The sequence below is a fragment of the Tachyglossus aculeatus genome, chromosome X1 (genome assembly GCF_015852505.1).
Source record: "Tachyglossus aculeatus isolate mTacAcu1 chromosome X1, mTacAcu1.pri, whole genome shotgun sequence".
Taxonomy (NCBI): Eukaryota; Metazoa; Chordata; class Mammalia; order Monotremata; family Tachyglossidae; genus Tachyglossus; species Tachyglossus aculeatus.
The window spans coordinates 58,564,217-58,580,250 of NC_052101.1; the positions used below are offsets into that span (position 1 = coordinate 58,564,217).

A 16,034-nucleotide genomic window follows, 5' to 3' on the forward strand; every position below is an offset into this window, starting at 1 on the left:
AGTATGCCAAGCCTGCACCAGCAGAGGTTAATTTCTCCCTCCTCATTGGGCCAGGCAAGGGCAGAGGCAGCACAGTCTTACTCCCCACAGCCACCAGTGGAAGACAAGAACTCCCACCCTTCCCATCCTTCCTCCCCGAGTGGGGCACTGTAATCTCAATGGATATATTATGGAATACAATTTCCCATAGACTTACATGGTATAAGCTGGGATAAACTGGGATCTGTTCCAGAACCTCTAGAAGAATACTACGAAATTCCTTTACATGCTTTATCTTTTCTTGTCTTATGCCATCAAGTCGTTTCTGACCCACAGCGACTGCACGGACACATCTCTCCCAGAATGCCCCACTCTCCATCTGCAATCATTATGGTAGAGTTTTGTTGGTAAAAATACAGAAGTGGTTTGCCATTGTCGCCTTCCATGCAGTATACTCGAGTCTCCGCCCTTGACTCTCTCCATGCCGCTGCTGCCCAGCATGGGTGAGTTTTGATTTGTAGCACATTGCCTTCCACTCGCCAGCCACTGCCCAAGCTAGGAATGGAATGGGTAGGCCTTTGCGTGACTCTCCCTCCCATAGCTGAGACTGGTAGAGTACTGGAAACTCTCCAGGTGCGACCCTGAGAGGTGGCATGCTATATACTGAAACATAAAATAACACTAACTTACTGCTTAGTCTTTGTTAAAGTAATTTGAAGCATAACATCACAAAGTTAAATAAATGAGGACCTGCAATACGATTATGTCTTTGCAGGGGGCTGCAGAAGTAGAAGATGTTCTGCTGAGAGTGGTAGTGGTTTTTCAATTTTAACAAAGAATTTGGTTTTCAGCCCTTTTTCCTTCATACAGCACCTTGGAGCAAGCCAACTCCTCCCGAACACTTCTGAGCACTTTTGGAATTCTCTTCTCATCAGGATCTTCTTCAATCATTTTTATAAATTCATTCACCTTCTTGAAAATTGAGTTATCACTTCTTAATCCCCCAATTTTAGCTGTTGAAGAAATCGTGACATTTTCATACGTTTTGGTATCTTGCAGTATTCAAGTTCAAAGACATCTTAGTGGAACAATTTTACCTCTGAAAGAGATGCAGTAAACTCATCAATATCTGCATCATCCATTTCTAAATAAGCTGTCTCACCAACTGAACCTCTTCTTCGATTACCTACTCAGGAGTCTCTTCTAGAAGAAGCATGGCTTAGTGGAAAGAGCACGGGCCTGGGGGTTAGAAGGACCTGGGTTCTAATCCTGGCTCCACCACTTTTCTGCTGTATGACCCTGGGCAAATCACTTCATGTCTCTGGGCCTCAGTTACCTCAGCTGTAAAATGGGGATTTAGATTGTGAACCTCAAGTAGGACATGGACCCTGTCCAAACTGACAAGTTTGTATCTAGTGCTTAGTATAGTGCCTGGCACACAGTAATGCTTAATAAATACCGTAAAAAAATGCCTTGAAATTCTGAAGCAAACTGTGGGCAGTGCTCTTTCCAAGATCCATTCATTGCTTAATCTTAGCCCAGGTGGGGAAGAATTTTTTTTATCTTTATATTATTAGCTCTCAGGTACGACTTCAGGAAAGTTGGGTTTTTGCATATAGTTAGGCATCAAATAATCTAAGTTGCACCCCTGGGGTGGTTGCATCATAGGGCATGTGTAATCTGGGGTAAGATTATATTGAATGAATGAATGAATACATGAAAGAAAATGTCTGAATTGTCAGTTTTTCCATAATGCAAGTGTGCCTCCAGTTAGGTCGTGGGGCCTAATCCCGGCTCCAACACTTGTCAGCTGTGTGACTTCGGGCAAGTCACTTAACTTCTCTGGGCCTCAGTTACCTCATCTGTAAAATGGGGATTAAAACTGTAAATCTGACTCCCAAGCATGTGATCTTGCCACTAGGCCATTTTGCTTTTGTATGCATTAATTGATGATGACCCTCAGGATCCATAAACCCCATATGACATTAAATCCAACAGTTTCCCTCCCTGCCTTTTCCTCCCCTTGCTCTGCTGCTTTCCAGTCAGTGACTGGACACACTAGCCTTCTGTCCATCTACCCCCTGCCCACCCCTTAAGCAGGCATCGCCACTTATCAGCTCTGTGACTTTGGGCAAGTCACTTAACTTCTCTGGGCCTCAGTTACCTCATCTGTAAAATGGGGATTAAGATTATGAGCCCCACGTGGGAAAACCTGATTACCTTGTATCTACTCCAGTGCTTAGAACAGTGCTTGGCACATAGTAAGAGCTTAACAAATACCATGATGATGATGATGATGATTACCTCAATAATCTCCAGTGGTTGCCTAACAACCTTCGAATGAAGCAAAACTCCTCACTCTTGGCTTCAAAGCTCTCCATCACCTCACCCCTTCCTATCTCACCTCCCTTCTCTCCTTCTACAGCCCAGCCCGCACATTCCACTGCTAACCTTCCCACTGTGCCTCGTTCTCACCTGTCCTGCCGTCGACCCCGGGCCCACATCCTACCTCTGGCCTGGAATACCCTCCCTCCACACATTCACCAAACTAGATTTCTTCCTCCCTTCAAAGCCCTACTGAGAGCTCACCTCTTCCAGGAGGCTTTCCCAGACTGAGCCCCCTCTTTTCCTCTCCTCCTCCTCCCCTTCCCATCGCCCCCCCCGCCCTACCTCTTTCCCCTCCCCACAACACTCGTGTATATTTGTACATATTTATTACTCTATTTATTTTATTAATGATGTGTATATAGCTATAATTCTATTTATTCTGATGGTACTGACACCTGTCTACTTGTTTTGTTATCTGTCTCCCCCTTCTAGACTGTGAGCCCGTTGTTGGGTAGGGACCATCTCTATAAGTTGCTGATTTGTACTTCCCAAGCACCTAGTACAGTGTTCTGCACACAGTAAGTGCTCAATAAATACGATTTAATGAATGAATGAATGAATTATTATTATTATTATTACCAGAAGCAGCAGGGCTCTGTTTCCTGGCAAATAAAAGAGGGATGAAGGCACACTCAGGGAGGAATAACTGAAGTACTTATTAAGCACTTACTATATGCCAAGCACTGGTACCAAGTGCTGGGACAGGTACAGCACTTAGTACAGTGCTTGGCACATAGTAAGTGCTTAACAAATACCGTAATTATTATTATTATACAGGATAACCCGGTGCCACATGAAGCTCACAAGGTAAGGAAGAGGGAGAACAGGCATTAAATCCCCATTTTGCAGATGAGGGAATTGAGGCATTAAATTACATTACATACATTAAATGACTTGTCCAAGATCACACAGCAGGTAAGTGGTGGAGCTGGGATTAGAACCCAGGGCCTCTGATTCCCAGGCCTGTGCTCTCTCTGCTAGGTCATGGTCATGGTGTTATCAATCAATCAGTGATATTTATTGAGTACTTACTGACATTAATATACAGAAAATTTATAGATATATACATATCATATAGATATGCTAGTAATCATAGTAATCAAAGCTCCTTGAAGGAGGGGCTCATGTCTAACAATTCTATCACATTGTTCTCTCCCAAACACTTAGCAGAGTGCTCTGCACCCAGGAAGTACTCAATAAATACCATTGATTGGTTGATAACACTTATTATGTGCAAAGCACTGTACTAAACACTGGGAAAGAATATTCAGGTGAGAAGCACCATGGCTTAGCGGATAGAGCACGAGCCTGGGAGTCAGAAAGACCTGGGTTCTAATTCTGGCTTCTCCATATGTCTGCTGTGTGACCTTGGGGAAGTCACTTCACATCTCTGTGCCTCAGTTCCCTCATCTGTAAAATGGGGATGAAGACTGCAAGCCCCCATGTGGGTTAGGGACTGTGTCCAACCTGATTAGCTTCTATCTACCCCAGTGCTTAGAATGGTGCTTGGAACACAGTAAGTGCTTAACGAGAAACATAATTACTAATTATTATTATTAGACAAGGTTCTGGTCCTCCAAAGGCTCCCAATCTAAAGGGAAGAGGCAGAGAAGAGAAGTGGGAGGTGAGTCAGTCAGAGCAGGCAGAGAACCCCCTACCCTTTCTATCCCACCCCAATTCTCTGCTGTCCTCCTGTGGAAGAGGAGAAACCCCACTCAGATGTTCCCCCCTTCAGCTTCCCCAGCTTTCTAATCTGCCCCTAGTGATCCCCTGCTACTCCAGCCTCAGTAACCCCTAGCCACTCGAGTAGCCCCGCTGAAAACCGATCGATCGCAAACCTGGCAGGTCGAGCACCCTTCTCCAGCCCTATGCCAGGCATGATGCCAGACCCTGTTCCCGCCATCGAGTCTGGCACCACATGGTTCCCCCAGCTCCAGGCAGATCCTGGTTCAAAATCAGTAGCACCCATTCATCCTCACGCAGAAGAAACAATGCATTCTGGAGGAACTGACTACTATGCTGTAGCATGGCTCAGTGGAAAGAGCACCGGCTTGGGAGTCAGAGGTCATGGGTTCTAATCCCAGCTCCCCAACATATCTGCTGTGTAACCTTGGGCAAGTCACTTAACTTCTCTGAGCCTCAGTTACCTCATCTGTAAAATAGGGATTAAGACTGTGAACCCTACGTGGGACAACGTGATCACCTTGTATCCCCCCAGCGCTTAGAACAGTGTTTTGCACATAGTAAGCACTTAACAAATGCCACCATTATTAAGTTCTCCTTAACACGAAGTTCCATCAATGGTATTTATTGAGCACTTAATAGGTACACTGTACTAAGAACCTGGGAGAGGACCATACAACAGAATTAGCAGATACGTTCCCTGCCCACAAGAGATAACGACTGCATGACTAAACGGTCTGAGCATGTCTACCAACTCTGTAGATAACAGAAGTAAGCAAAAAATGAAATACATTTATAAATAAGCTGACTGCTAGAGGAATGGTGGCTTATGGGAATGGCCTGATCAGAAAAGTGAGAATTCACTGGTGAGCGTCTCCTGGAAAAGGTAGTTTTTTAGGGGGGGGCTTGATTTTGTGTATTTCAGCAGGAGTCGTGTGCTACGGATCAGAGATGGGAGAGTCAAGAATGAGGTACAGCTGGAGAGGTTAGTTTGGGAGGACTGAAGAGTTAGGTGTAGTGGGAGAAGAAGGCAGGGACATAAAGAGACAGCCTTGCATCCAAAGATCAGGGGCTTCTGTTTGATGCACAGAGAAGAGTTTCATCATTGTCATCATCAGTGGTACTTATCGAGGTGCAGAGCACTAAACTAAGCACTTGAGAGAGTGCAATACAATAGAGTTGGCAGACATATTCCCTGCCCCCAAGGAGCTTACAGTCTAGAGAGGGAGACAGCTATTAATATAAATTAATACCCAGTCTTGATGATCAGATTACTGCTCTCAACTCTACCCTTTCTACTCAGCTAGACTCACTCACTCCCCTTTCCCTTCGCCGCTCTCATACCACTAACCCACAGCCCTGGATCACTGCCACTGTCCGCCTCCTTCACTCTTATGCTCGAGCTGCTGAATGCTGCTGGCGAAAGGCTAAACACCATGCCAACCTCGTTCACTTCAAGTTTATCCTTTCCTGCCTTAACTCAGCCCTCTCTTCTGCCAGACAAAACTATTTCTCCTCCCTTATTGACACCCATGCCCATCATCCCCGTCAGCTCTTCCGTACATTCAACTCCCTTCTCAGGCCCCCAGTTCCTCCCCCTCCTCCTTCCCTCACCCCCAACGATCTGGCCTCCTACTTCATTAACAAAATTAAATCCATCAGGTCCGACCTCCCTAAAGTCTTTTCCCCCCCCTTCTCCAACCCCCCGGCTCTCAACACTCTCTGCTACTCTCCCATCCTTCCCAGCAGTATCCTCAGAGGAGCTCTCCTCCCTCCTCTCAAGTGCTACTCCGGCCACCTGTGCTTCTGACCCCATTCCCTCTCATCTCATGAAATCTCTCGCTCCATCCCTTCTCCCCTCCTTAACTTCCATCTTCAACCGCTCACTCTCCACTGGTTCCTTCCCCTCTGCCTTCAAACACGCCCATGTCTCTCCCATCCTAAAAAAACCCTCTCTTGACCCCACCTCACCTTCTAGTTATCGCCCCACATCCCTCCTACCATTCCTTTCCAAACTCCTTGAACGGGTTGTCTACACGGGCTGCCTAGAATTCCTCAACACCAACTCTCTCCTCGACCCCCTCCAGTCTGGCTTCCGTCCCCTACATTCCACGGAAACTGCCCTCTCAAAGGTCACCAATGACCTCCTGCTTGCCAAATCCAACGGCTCATACTCTGTCCTAATCCTCCTCGACCTCTCAGCTGCCTTTGACACTGTGGACCACCCCCTTCTCCTCAACACGCTATCTGACCTTGGCTTCACAGACTCCGTCCTCTCCTGGTTCTCCTCTTATCTCTCCGGTCGTTCTTTCTCAGTCTCTTTTGCAGGCTCCTCCTCCCCCTCCCATCCTCTTACTGTGGGGGTTCCCCAAGGTTCAGTGCTTGGTCCCCTTCTGTTCTCAATCTACACGCACTCCCTTGGTACCTCATTCGCTCCCATGGCTTCAACTATCATCTCTATGCTGATGACACCCAGATCTACATCTCTGCCCCTGCTCTCTCCCCCTCTCTCCAGGCTCGCATCTCCTCCTGCCTTCAGGACATCTCCATCTGGATGTCTGCCCGCCACCTAAGGCTCAACATGTCGAAGACTGAACTCCTTGTCTTCCCTCCCAAACCTTGTCCTCTCCCTGACTTTCCCATCTCTGTTGACGGCACTACTATCCTTCCCGTCTCACAAGCCCGCAACCTTGGTGTCATCCTCAACTCTGCTCTCTCATTCACCCCTCACATCCAAGCCGTCACCAAAACCTGCCGGTCTCAGTTCTGCAACATTGCCAAGATCCGCCCTTTCCTCTCCATCAATACCACTACCCTGCTCATTCAAGCTCTCATCCTATCCCGTCTGGACTACTGCATCAGCCTTCTCTCTGATCTCCCATCCTCGTGTCTCTCTCCACTTCAATCCATACTTCATGCTGCTGCCCGGATTATCTTTGTCCAGAAATGCTCTGGGCATATTACTCCCCTCCTCAAAAATCTCCAGTGGCTACCAATCAATCTGCGCATCAGGCAGAAACTCCTCACCCTGGGCTTCAAGGCTCTCCATCACCTCGCCCCCTCCTACCTCACCTCCCTTCTCTCCTTCTACAGCCCAGCCCGCACCCTCTGCTCCTCCGCCGCTAATCACCTCACCGTACCTCGTTCTCGCCTGTCCCGCCATCGACCCCCGGCCCACGTCATCTCCCGGGCCTGGAATCCCCTCCCTCTGCCCATCCACCAAGCTAGCTCTCTTCCTCCCTTCAAGGCCCTGCTGAGCGCTCACCTCCTCCAGGAGGCCTTCCCAGACTGAGCCCCTTCCTTCCTCTCCCCCTTGTCCCCCTCTCCATCCCCCCCATCTTACCTCCTTCTCTTCCCCACAACACCTGTATATATGTATATATGTTTGTACATATTTATTACTCTATTTATTTATTTATTTTACTTGTACATAACTATTCTATTTATTTTATTTTGTTAGTATGTTTGGTTTTGTTCTCTGTCTCCCCCTTTTAGACTGTGAGCCCACTGTTGGGTAGGGACTGTCTCTATGTATTGCCAATTTGTACTTCCCAAGCGCTTAGTACAGTGCTCTGCACATAGTAAGTGCTCAATAAATACGATTGATGATGATACTAATATAAATAAATCCTTTATGATATATAAAGATAGGTATGTAAGTGCTGTGGGGTTGAGGGTGGGGTGAATATCAAACACTCAAAGGTCAGAGATCCAAGTGGATAGGTGATGTAGAAGGGAGAGGGAGCTGGGGAAAAAGGCCACTTGGAGGAGATGCGAGCTTAATAATGCTTCGAAGGAGGAGAGAGTGGTGGTCTAGCATATATGGAGAGGGAGGGAGTTCCAGGCTAGGGGGACGGCATGGGAAAGGGGTCAGTTCTAAGCACTGGGGGGGATACAAGGTAATCAGGTTGTCCCACATGGGACTCAGTCTTAATCCCCATTTTACAGAAGAGGTAACTGAGGCACAGAGAAGTTGCCCAAAGTCACACAGCTGACAAGTGGCGGAGCTGGGATTAGAACCCATGACTTCTGACTCCCAAGCCCGGGCTCTTTCCACTAAGCCACACTGCTTAGCAATAATCAAGCAGTAATCAAGGTGGGATGGGAAAAGTACTTGGAACAGTGTGGTAGCGGTTTGGGTGGAGAGGAAAGAGCAGATTTTATTCATGCTGTGAAGGTTGAACCGACTGGATTTGGCGACATATTGAATATGAGAATTGAATGAGAGAGATGAGTTGAAATCAATGCTAAGGCTTTACAGAGAAGTGAAGTATTCTGAATGAAATTTTAGTAAGATTATAAGATTGGTTGAAGGCGAGAAAGGCTGGCATCAGGTATACCAGTAAAGTGGCTGACACAGTAGTATTCATTCATTCAATTATATGTACTGAGCACATACTGTGTGCAGAGCACTGTACTTGGAAAGTATAATTCATTCATTCGACAATAAAGGGAGACAATCCCTGCCCACAATGGGCTCATAGTCTAGAGGGGGGAGACAGATATCAAAACAGGTAAACAAGCATCAATATAAATCAATAGAATTATATATATATATTTATATATATATATATATATATATATATATAAGTGCTGTGGGGCAGGGGTTGAGCAAAGGGAGTGAGTCAAAGTAATGCAGAAGGGAGGAGGAGCTGAGGAAAAGTGGGGCTTAGTTTGGGAAAGCCTCTTGGAGGAGATGCACCTTCAGTAGGGCTTTGAAGGGGGAAAGAGTGATTGGTGGATTTGAGGAGGAAGGGTGTTCCAGGCCAGCGGTAGGACCCGGGCCAGGGGTCGGTGGTGAGACAGGTGAGATTGTGACACAATTAGAAGGTTAGCATCAGAGGAGTAGAGTGTGTGGGCTGCGATGTAGGAGGAGAGAAGGGAGGTGAGGTAAGAAGGGGCAAGGTGATGGAGAGCTTTAAAGCCAACAGTGAGGAGTTTTTGTTTGATACAGAGGTTGATAGGCAACCACTGGAGGTTTTTGAGGAGGGGGGGGGGGGGTGACATGCCCTGAATGTTTCTGTAGAAAGATAATCCAGGCAGCGGAGTGAAGTATGGACTGAAGTGGGGAGAGGCAGGAGGTTGGGAGATCAGAAAGGAGGCTGATGCAGTAATCCAGTCGGGATAGGATGAGTGAACGTACTAACATGGTAGCGATTTGGATTTGGGCGGATCTTGGTGATGTTGTGAAGGGGAAAGCAGCAGGATTTGGCAACGGACTGGATATGTGGGGTGAAAGAGAGAGCGGAGTCAAGGATGACACCAAGCTTGTGGGCTTGTGAGACAGGAAGAATGGCTGTGCCATCTATGATGATGGGAAAGTTCTGGAGAGGACAGGGTTTGGGAGGGAAGATGAGGAGCTCTGTCTCAGCCACGTTGAGTTTTAGGTGGTGGGAGGACATCCAAGTAGAGATCCAAGGAGGAGATGCGGGCCTAGAGGAGGAGATGAGGGCCTAGAGGGAGGGAGAGAGAACAGGGGAGGAGATACAGATTTGGGTGTCATCTGCATAGAGATGATAGTTGATAGTACTGCCAGGAGTCAGGGAATGTGTTTATTGTCATACTGTACTCTCCCAAACACTTAGTACAGTGCCCTGCACACAGTAAGTGCACAGTAAATACGATTGAATGAATGAGTCATGAGGGCTTGGATTGGGGGGAAAGGAAAAGTAAAGATCATACCAAGATTGCAAGATCCTAGGAAAGGAGGAAAAGATTTAGGGGGCAAGTTTAGGAAGAAATTTAGGAGATAAGATGAGGATTTCCATTTGGACATTGCCAAACGAGGAACTGGTGGGTCAGTTGAGATGCTCCGGAGGCAGGAGCGAAATGCAAGATTGTGAGGCAGGTCAGTCAGTCAGGACTGGCAGGGCAGAAACCTCAAGCAGATGAGTTTCCTAGTGAGAAAATAAGCATAGTGAGGAGCTAGAGGAACCAGAACCATAGCTTCACCACTGATCTGCTGCTTGACCTCAGGCAAGTCACTTCACTCCTCTGTGCCTGTTACCTCTTTTGTAAAATGGGGAAGGAGACTGTAAGCCCTATGTGTGAAATGGACTGTATGCAACCTGAATAGTTTCTATCTACCCCAGTGTTTAGTACAATGCCTGAAACATAGTAAGTGCTTAACAAACACTATTAAAAACCAAACACCCATAATTAAAACGTTAGGGGTGGATAAATGGCCAGAGAAGGAGGCTGAAAAGGAGCAATCACAGAGGTAGGAAAAGAATCAGGGAGTATTGTGTTGGTGAAACCAAGAATGGAATTTCTAGGAGGAGGGAATGGTTAATAGTGTCAAAGGAGCAGAGAGATCAAGAAGGATTAGGACACATTAATTAGAGCCCATTAGGCTAAACCAAAAGGAAGTCTTTGACCCCGGTAGGTGTGATCTCAACAGAGTGAAGAGGGCAAAACGGATTGTAGCAGGTTGAGAAGAGGGGAAATCAGCATGGGCGCGTACAGCCCATTCAAGGCACTTGGATGAGTGTGATGGAGGCAGATAGGATGATAGCTGGAGGAGGTAGTGGGAAGATTTGAATATGTATGAAGACAGAAGAGAAGTAGACAGAAGAGAGCCAGAGGAAGAGGAGGGTGGGAGGAAGAGTTTTGAGAGACAAGAAGTCAAGATGCTGGTAGGAGGGTTAGATTCTAAAGGCAAGTAGGAGACCTTCTCTTGAGAAGCTGGGAAGGAGAAAGTGGAAGAGGCAACAGGAGATCATAGAGGAGGGGAGGGTGTCCCATAAAGGTAATCAGAAGGGAATTACTCCAACTTGCCAATAAAATGGTTGATGAAGTTGGCAGGGATTAGAGAGGTGGGAGGCAGCACGCCTAGTGGAAAGAGCCCGGACCTGGGAGCCAGAGCACCTGGGTTCTAGTGTTGGTTCCATTTTCTGCTGTGTGACCTAGGGCAAGTCACTTAACTTCTCTGTGCCTTAGATTGCTCATCTGTAGAATGGGGATTCAATACCTGTTCCCCCTCCTACTTGACTGTGAGCCCCATGTGGAACAACTAATGTGTCCTACCTGATTAGTTTGTATCTTTCCCAGTGCTTAGGAAAGTGCTTTACATGTAGTAAGTGCTTAACTAACACTATTAAAAAAAACTAAAAAGGTAGGAGGACAGGGCACTATGGGCTTCAGGAGGGAGTTAAAGCTCAAGGATTAGTTATTTGGGGATTCATTCAACTGTATTTATTGAGCACTTACTGTGTGCAAAGCACTGGAGATGTGAGCATAATAATTGTCACTCAAACTAGACCCCTACATAGAGGTGTGAGGGGAGCCTCAGAACTCACTAGATTGGGTACAAGTGTTTCTTTAGGTTATAAAAGTCATTTAAACCCAACTCATAATACAATATTTACATTTAAAGCCTTCAAAATTACAATACCATTTCCTTCTTACGTGTCTCTCCTTATGTGTCTATTCTTTAGGCCCATTTGTTGACAAAATATCTCCGGATAATTTTTTTACATATATATATAATGATATTTGTTAAGCATTTACTCTGTGACAGCCACTGTACTAAGCACTGGGGTAGACACCAGGTGATCAGGGTGGGCATAGTCCATGTTCCACATGGGGCTCACAGTCTTAATCCCCATTTTATAGTTGAGGTAAATGAGGCACAGGGAAGTGAAATGATTTCAAGTGACTTGCCCAAGGTCACGCAGCAGACAAGTGGAGGAGCCAAGATTATTTTGCATATATCTCCAGTAATCCAATTATCTTAGTTGGAAACATGGTTAAAACCTCCACCCAAAATGACCCTCTTAGGTGTCTATAAAAAAGGAGATAGTTTTTAAAATCTCGCATTTCTCCCTATCAATCTGTGGTGTACAGACATTAGTAATTCTCAGTTCTTTCCTTCTCCCCTCTAAATCCTTAGAAGCTCGCCTCTCCAGGCCATACTTCTACCAGCCTCTGCCATCTTGACATTGTGGGATTTAAAAAGTACCCCTTCTCTGTCATACTTCTCTTCCCTAGTCAACCATCCTTACTTCATCTTTCCTTTTTTTAATGGTATTTGGTAAGCATTTACTATGTGCCAAGCACTGTACTAACAGCTGGGGTAGATATGAGCTAATCGGCTTGGACGCAGTCCATGTCCCATGTAGGGTTCACAGTCTTAACCCCCATTTCACAGATGAGGTAACTGAGGCCCACAGAAGTGACGTGACTTGCTCAACGTCACGCAGCAGACAAATGGTGGAGCTGGGATTCAAATCCAGGTCCTTCTGATTCCCTAGGCCCATGCTCTGTCCCTTAGGCCAGCTGCTTCTCCACATTGCCTCTTTTAGCCTTCCGTTGCCTCTGGTTGGCCGCCCCATGCATCGAAAGCATCTGGGCCAACCTCCTTCCCTCTCTTTCTCTTATACTGCTGCCCCCTCCGTGGCCTCCTGCTCCTTTATCTCAGTAACCACTTTGGGTCACTGGCTCTTTCCAGGGATAACAGCATTGGCTCGCTCTCCAATGGCCTAGGGTCACTGCTCCTCTGTTCTGGTCACAAGTCCATTCACTCATTCAATCGTATTTATTGAACACTTACTGTGTGCAGAGCACTGTACTAAGCACTTGGGAGAGTACAATACAACAATGAACAGACACATTTCCTGTCCACAATGAGCTTACAGACCATTTCCATGAACTGGCCTCAGCTGCTGCAGTCTTCTTTCTGCAGAGGTGCTAAACACTTCACCAACTTTCACAACTCCTCACTGGTGGCCTCCTTCCGCTCCATGTTCCTCTCCCCAACTCCCAGACATCCCTCCATACTTCCCTCCACTCCTCCCAGCTCAGGAAGCCTGAGTAGCTCTCCACCTCCTAGAAGAAAAGGAAACTTCCTTCTAAGAAGCAGCATAGACCAGTGGATAGAGCACGGGCCTGGGTGTCAGAAGCACCTGGATTCTAATCCCAACTCTGCCATGTGTCTGCTGGGTGACTCTAGGCAAGTCACTTCACTTCTCTGGTCCTCAGTCCCCTCATCTGTAAAATGGGGATTAAGACTGTGAGCCCCACATGGGACACGGACTGCGTCCTACTTTGTATCTACCCCCTAGTGCTTTTCCTGGCATATAGAGAGTGCTTAACAAATGCCATAAAAAAGGGTTTCTCTCACTGAGGAAGAATTAACTGAATTAAGTCCCAGTCTTTTAGCTGATAATTCTACCTGGAACACAGCCAATCACAGAGGTTGGATTGGGCAAAGAAGAGGGGGTTAGAACAGTGCTTGGCATATAGTAAGCACTTAACAAATACCATTATTATTAATATTATTATTATCATTAACTGGGGAGAAGTAGCTCCTCAGTCATTTTAAGTTAGTGGTACTTGAGTGATCTCACGGAGGGGGCAGCGGCGGTGGCAGAGGGGATGGCGAGGGGGAGGAGGGAGGAAACACTGGAGAAAAGGTTCTCTGGGTTGGATTCCAGAGGTTAGGATCCCCGAGGAGCCAAGTTCTTACCCACCCGAGCAGGGAAGTGATCGCGCGGATGGGCAGTGGTTTCACTCCATCATCCGAAAATCCCAAGGGAAGGATTTGGAGGAGGTGAACCTGAAAGCTGATATTCCCCAACAGAGGATGAGGTGAATGGACCAGAAGAAGTAGAGCACCAGGGATGCTAGTAGGAAAGTAGAAAGGGTCCTAGGGACTGGAAATGTGAGAGAGGAAAGGAAAAGGTATTTTTGAATGGGGAATCGTTTCTATTTGTTGCCTAATTAACTCATTAAAAATCCTTTCAATTTGTCTTATTAAAAACTCAGCTGAGTTCTAACTTCTGGGCCTGCAACTGGAAGGGGCTCGGATAGCTCCTGGGAAAATTGATGGCGGGGTAGGGAGACAAGACCCCTCCATATTCCCCGAAGCCAATCTCGGGAACATCTCAAATGCTGCCCTTGCTGTTTGGGGGTGCTTGTTTAAGGGCCAAGAGGTGGTTTAAGGCATGGAGGAATTAGGGAATCACTTGGCGAGGCCCCCACCCCTCCACACCAGACAGCCACTCTCCCCACTTTCACAGTCTTATTAAAATACCATCTCCTCCGAGAGACCTTGCCAGATTAAGCCCTCTTTTTCCCCACTCCCTCTCCTTTCTGCATCGCCCTTGTACCTGGATCTGTACCCTTTAAGCACTTGCCCACTCTCAGGACCCCACAGCACTTACGTATACACCTGCCATTTTTAATGACTGTCCCCCTGTCGAGACTGTGGGCAATACCAACTGTTGTACTGCACCAAGCACTTAATACAGTGCTCTGCACACAATAAGCACTCAATAATACCACTGATTGATTAGTTATTGATTGGAAGGGAAGAATCAGAAAGCTTTAGGATTCTGCCCTCATTACCAGGTACCTGGGCCTTGGAAATCTATTTCAGCTAGCTGGGAGAGGGTGGGGGAAGACTGAGGAGACCAGGCCCATTCCAAGGAACCAACAGAGAAAGTGTATTAGTGCTGTTGAACAGATAATGATGATGGTATGTGTTAAGCGCTTATTATGTGTCAAGTACTGGTCTAAGCACCATAGGTACAAGCTAATCAGGCTGGACACCTTCGCTGTCCCACATGGGGCTCACAGTCTTAATCCCCATTTTACAGATGGGGTTACTGAGGCCCAGAGAAGATAAGTGACCTGCCCGAAGTCACACAGCAGACATGCGGCAGAACTGGGATTAGAACCCAGGTCCTTCTGAATCCCAGGCCCGCAAATAACAGAGGTAGCAAGAGAGGGGATACCTTCTGTTTTCCATTTTATTGGCTAATGGGAGAAAGCTGGGGGCCCAGATCATTATCAGCCCATGCAAATGAAGACTTTGCATTTTTATTTGAACTTGTGTTAGCTGCCTAAACCAGGGGCCTTTGGCAAGCGGTTATTGAACCCTTACTGTATGCAAAGCACTAAACAAAGTGCTTGGGAGAATACAATCTAACAGAGTTGGTAGGGAGATGATGAATATTTGTAGGGCTTCCTGTATTCTGGGATTTCCTTGGGATTTCCTCATTGCATGTGGAGTGGGGGTGCAAATAATAATAATGATGGTACTTATAAACTGCTTACAAGGTTGCCAAGCACTGTTCTAAATTCTGGGGTACAGAAGCAGTGTGGCTCAGTGGAAAGAGCACAGGCTTTGGAGTCAGCGGTCATGCGTTCAAATCCCGACTCCGCCAACTGTCAGCTGTGTGACTTTGGGCAAGTCACTTCACTTATCTGTGCCTCAGTTACCTCATCTATAAAACGGAAATTAAAACTGTGAGCCCCCTGTGGGACAACCTATTCACCTTGTAACCTCCCCAGCACTTAGAACAGTGCTTTGCACATAGTAATTGCTTAACAATCAATCAATTGTATTTATTGAGCGCTTACTGTGTGCAGAGCACTGTACTAAGTGCTTGGGAAGTACAAGTGGGCAACATATAGAGATGGTCCCTACCCAACAGTGGGCTCACAGTCTAGAAGGGGGAGACAGAGAACAAAACAAAACATATTAACAAAATAAAATAAATAGAATAGATATGTACAAGTAAAATAAATAGAGTAATAAATACGTACGATCAATCAATCAATCGTATTTATTGAGCACTTACTGTGTGCAGAGCACTGTACTAAGTGCTTGGGAAGTACAAGTTGGCAACATATAGAGACAGTCCCTACCCAACAGTGGGCTCACAGTCTAGAAGGGGGAGACAGAGAACAAAACCAAACATATTAACAAAATAAAATAAATAGAATAGATATGTACAAGTAAAATAAATAGAGTAATAAATATGTACAAACATATATACATATATACAGGTGCTGTGGGGAAGGGAAGGAGGTAAGATGGGGGGATGGAGAGGAAGGAGGGGGCTCAGTCTGGGAAGGCCTCCTGGAGGAGGTGAGCTCTCAGTAGGGCCTTGAAGGGAGGAAGAGAGCTAGCTTGGCGGATGTTGGGAGGGAGGGCATTCCAGGCCAGGGGGATGACGTGGGCTGGGGGTCGACGGCAG

General features: G+C 46.6%; 1 non-coding gene across 1 annotated transcript; it reads right to left on the reverse strand.

Moving 5' to 3' along the window:
• Positions 1-492: 492 nt before the first annotated feature.
• Positions 493-630, reverse strand: LOC119920279. Its single transcript, XR_005448035.1, has one exon. It is a non-coding gene; the product is annotated as a small nucleolar RNA SNORA7 (small nucleolar RNA).
• Between the last annotated feature and the right edge of the window lie 15,404 nt (positions 631-16,034).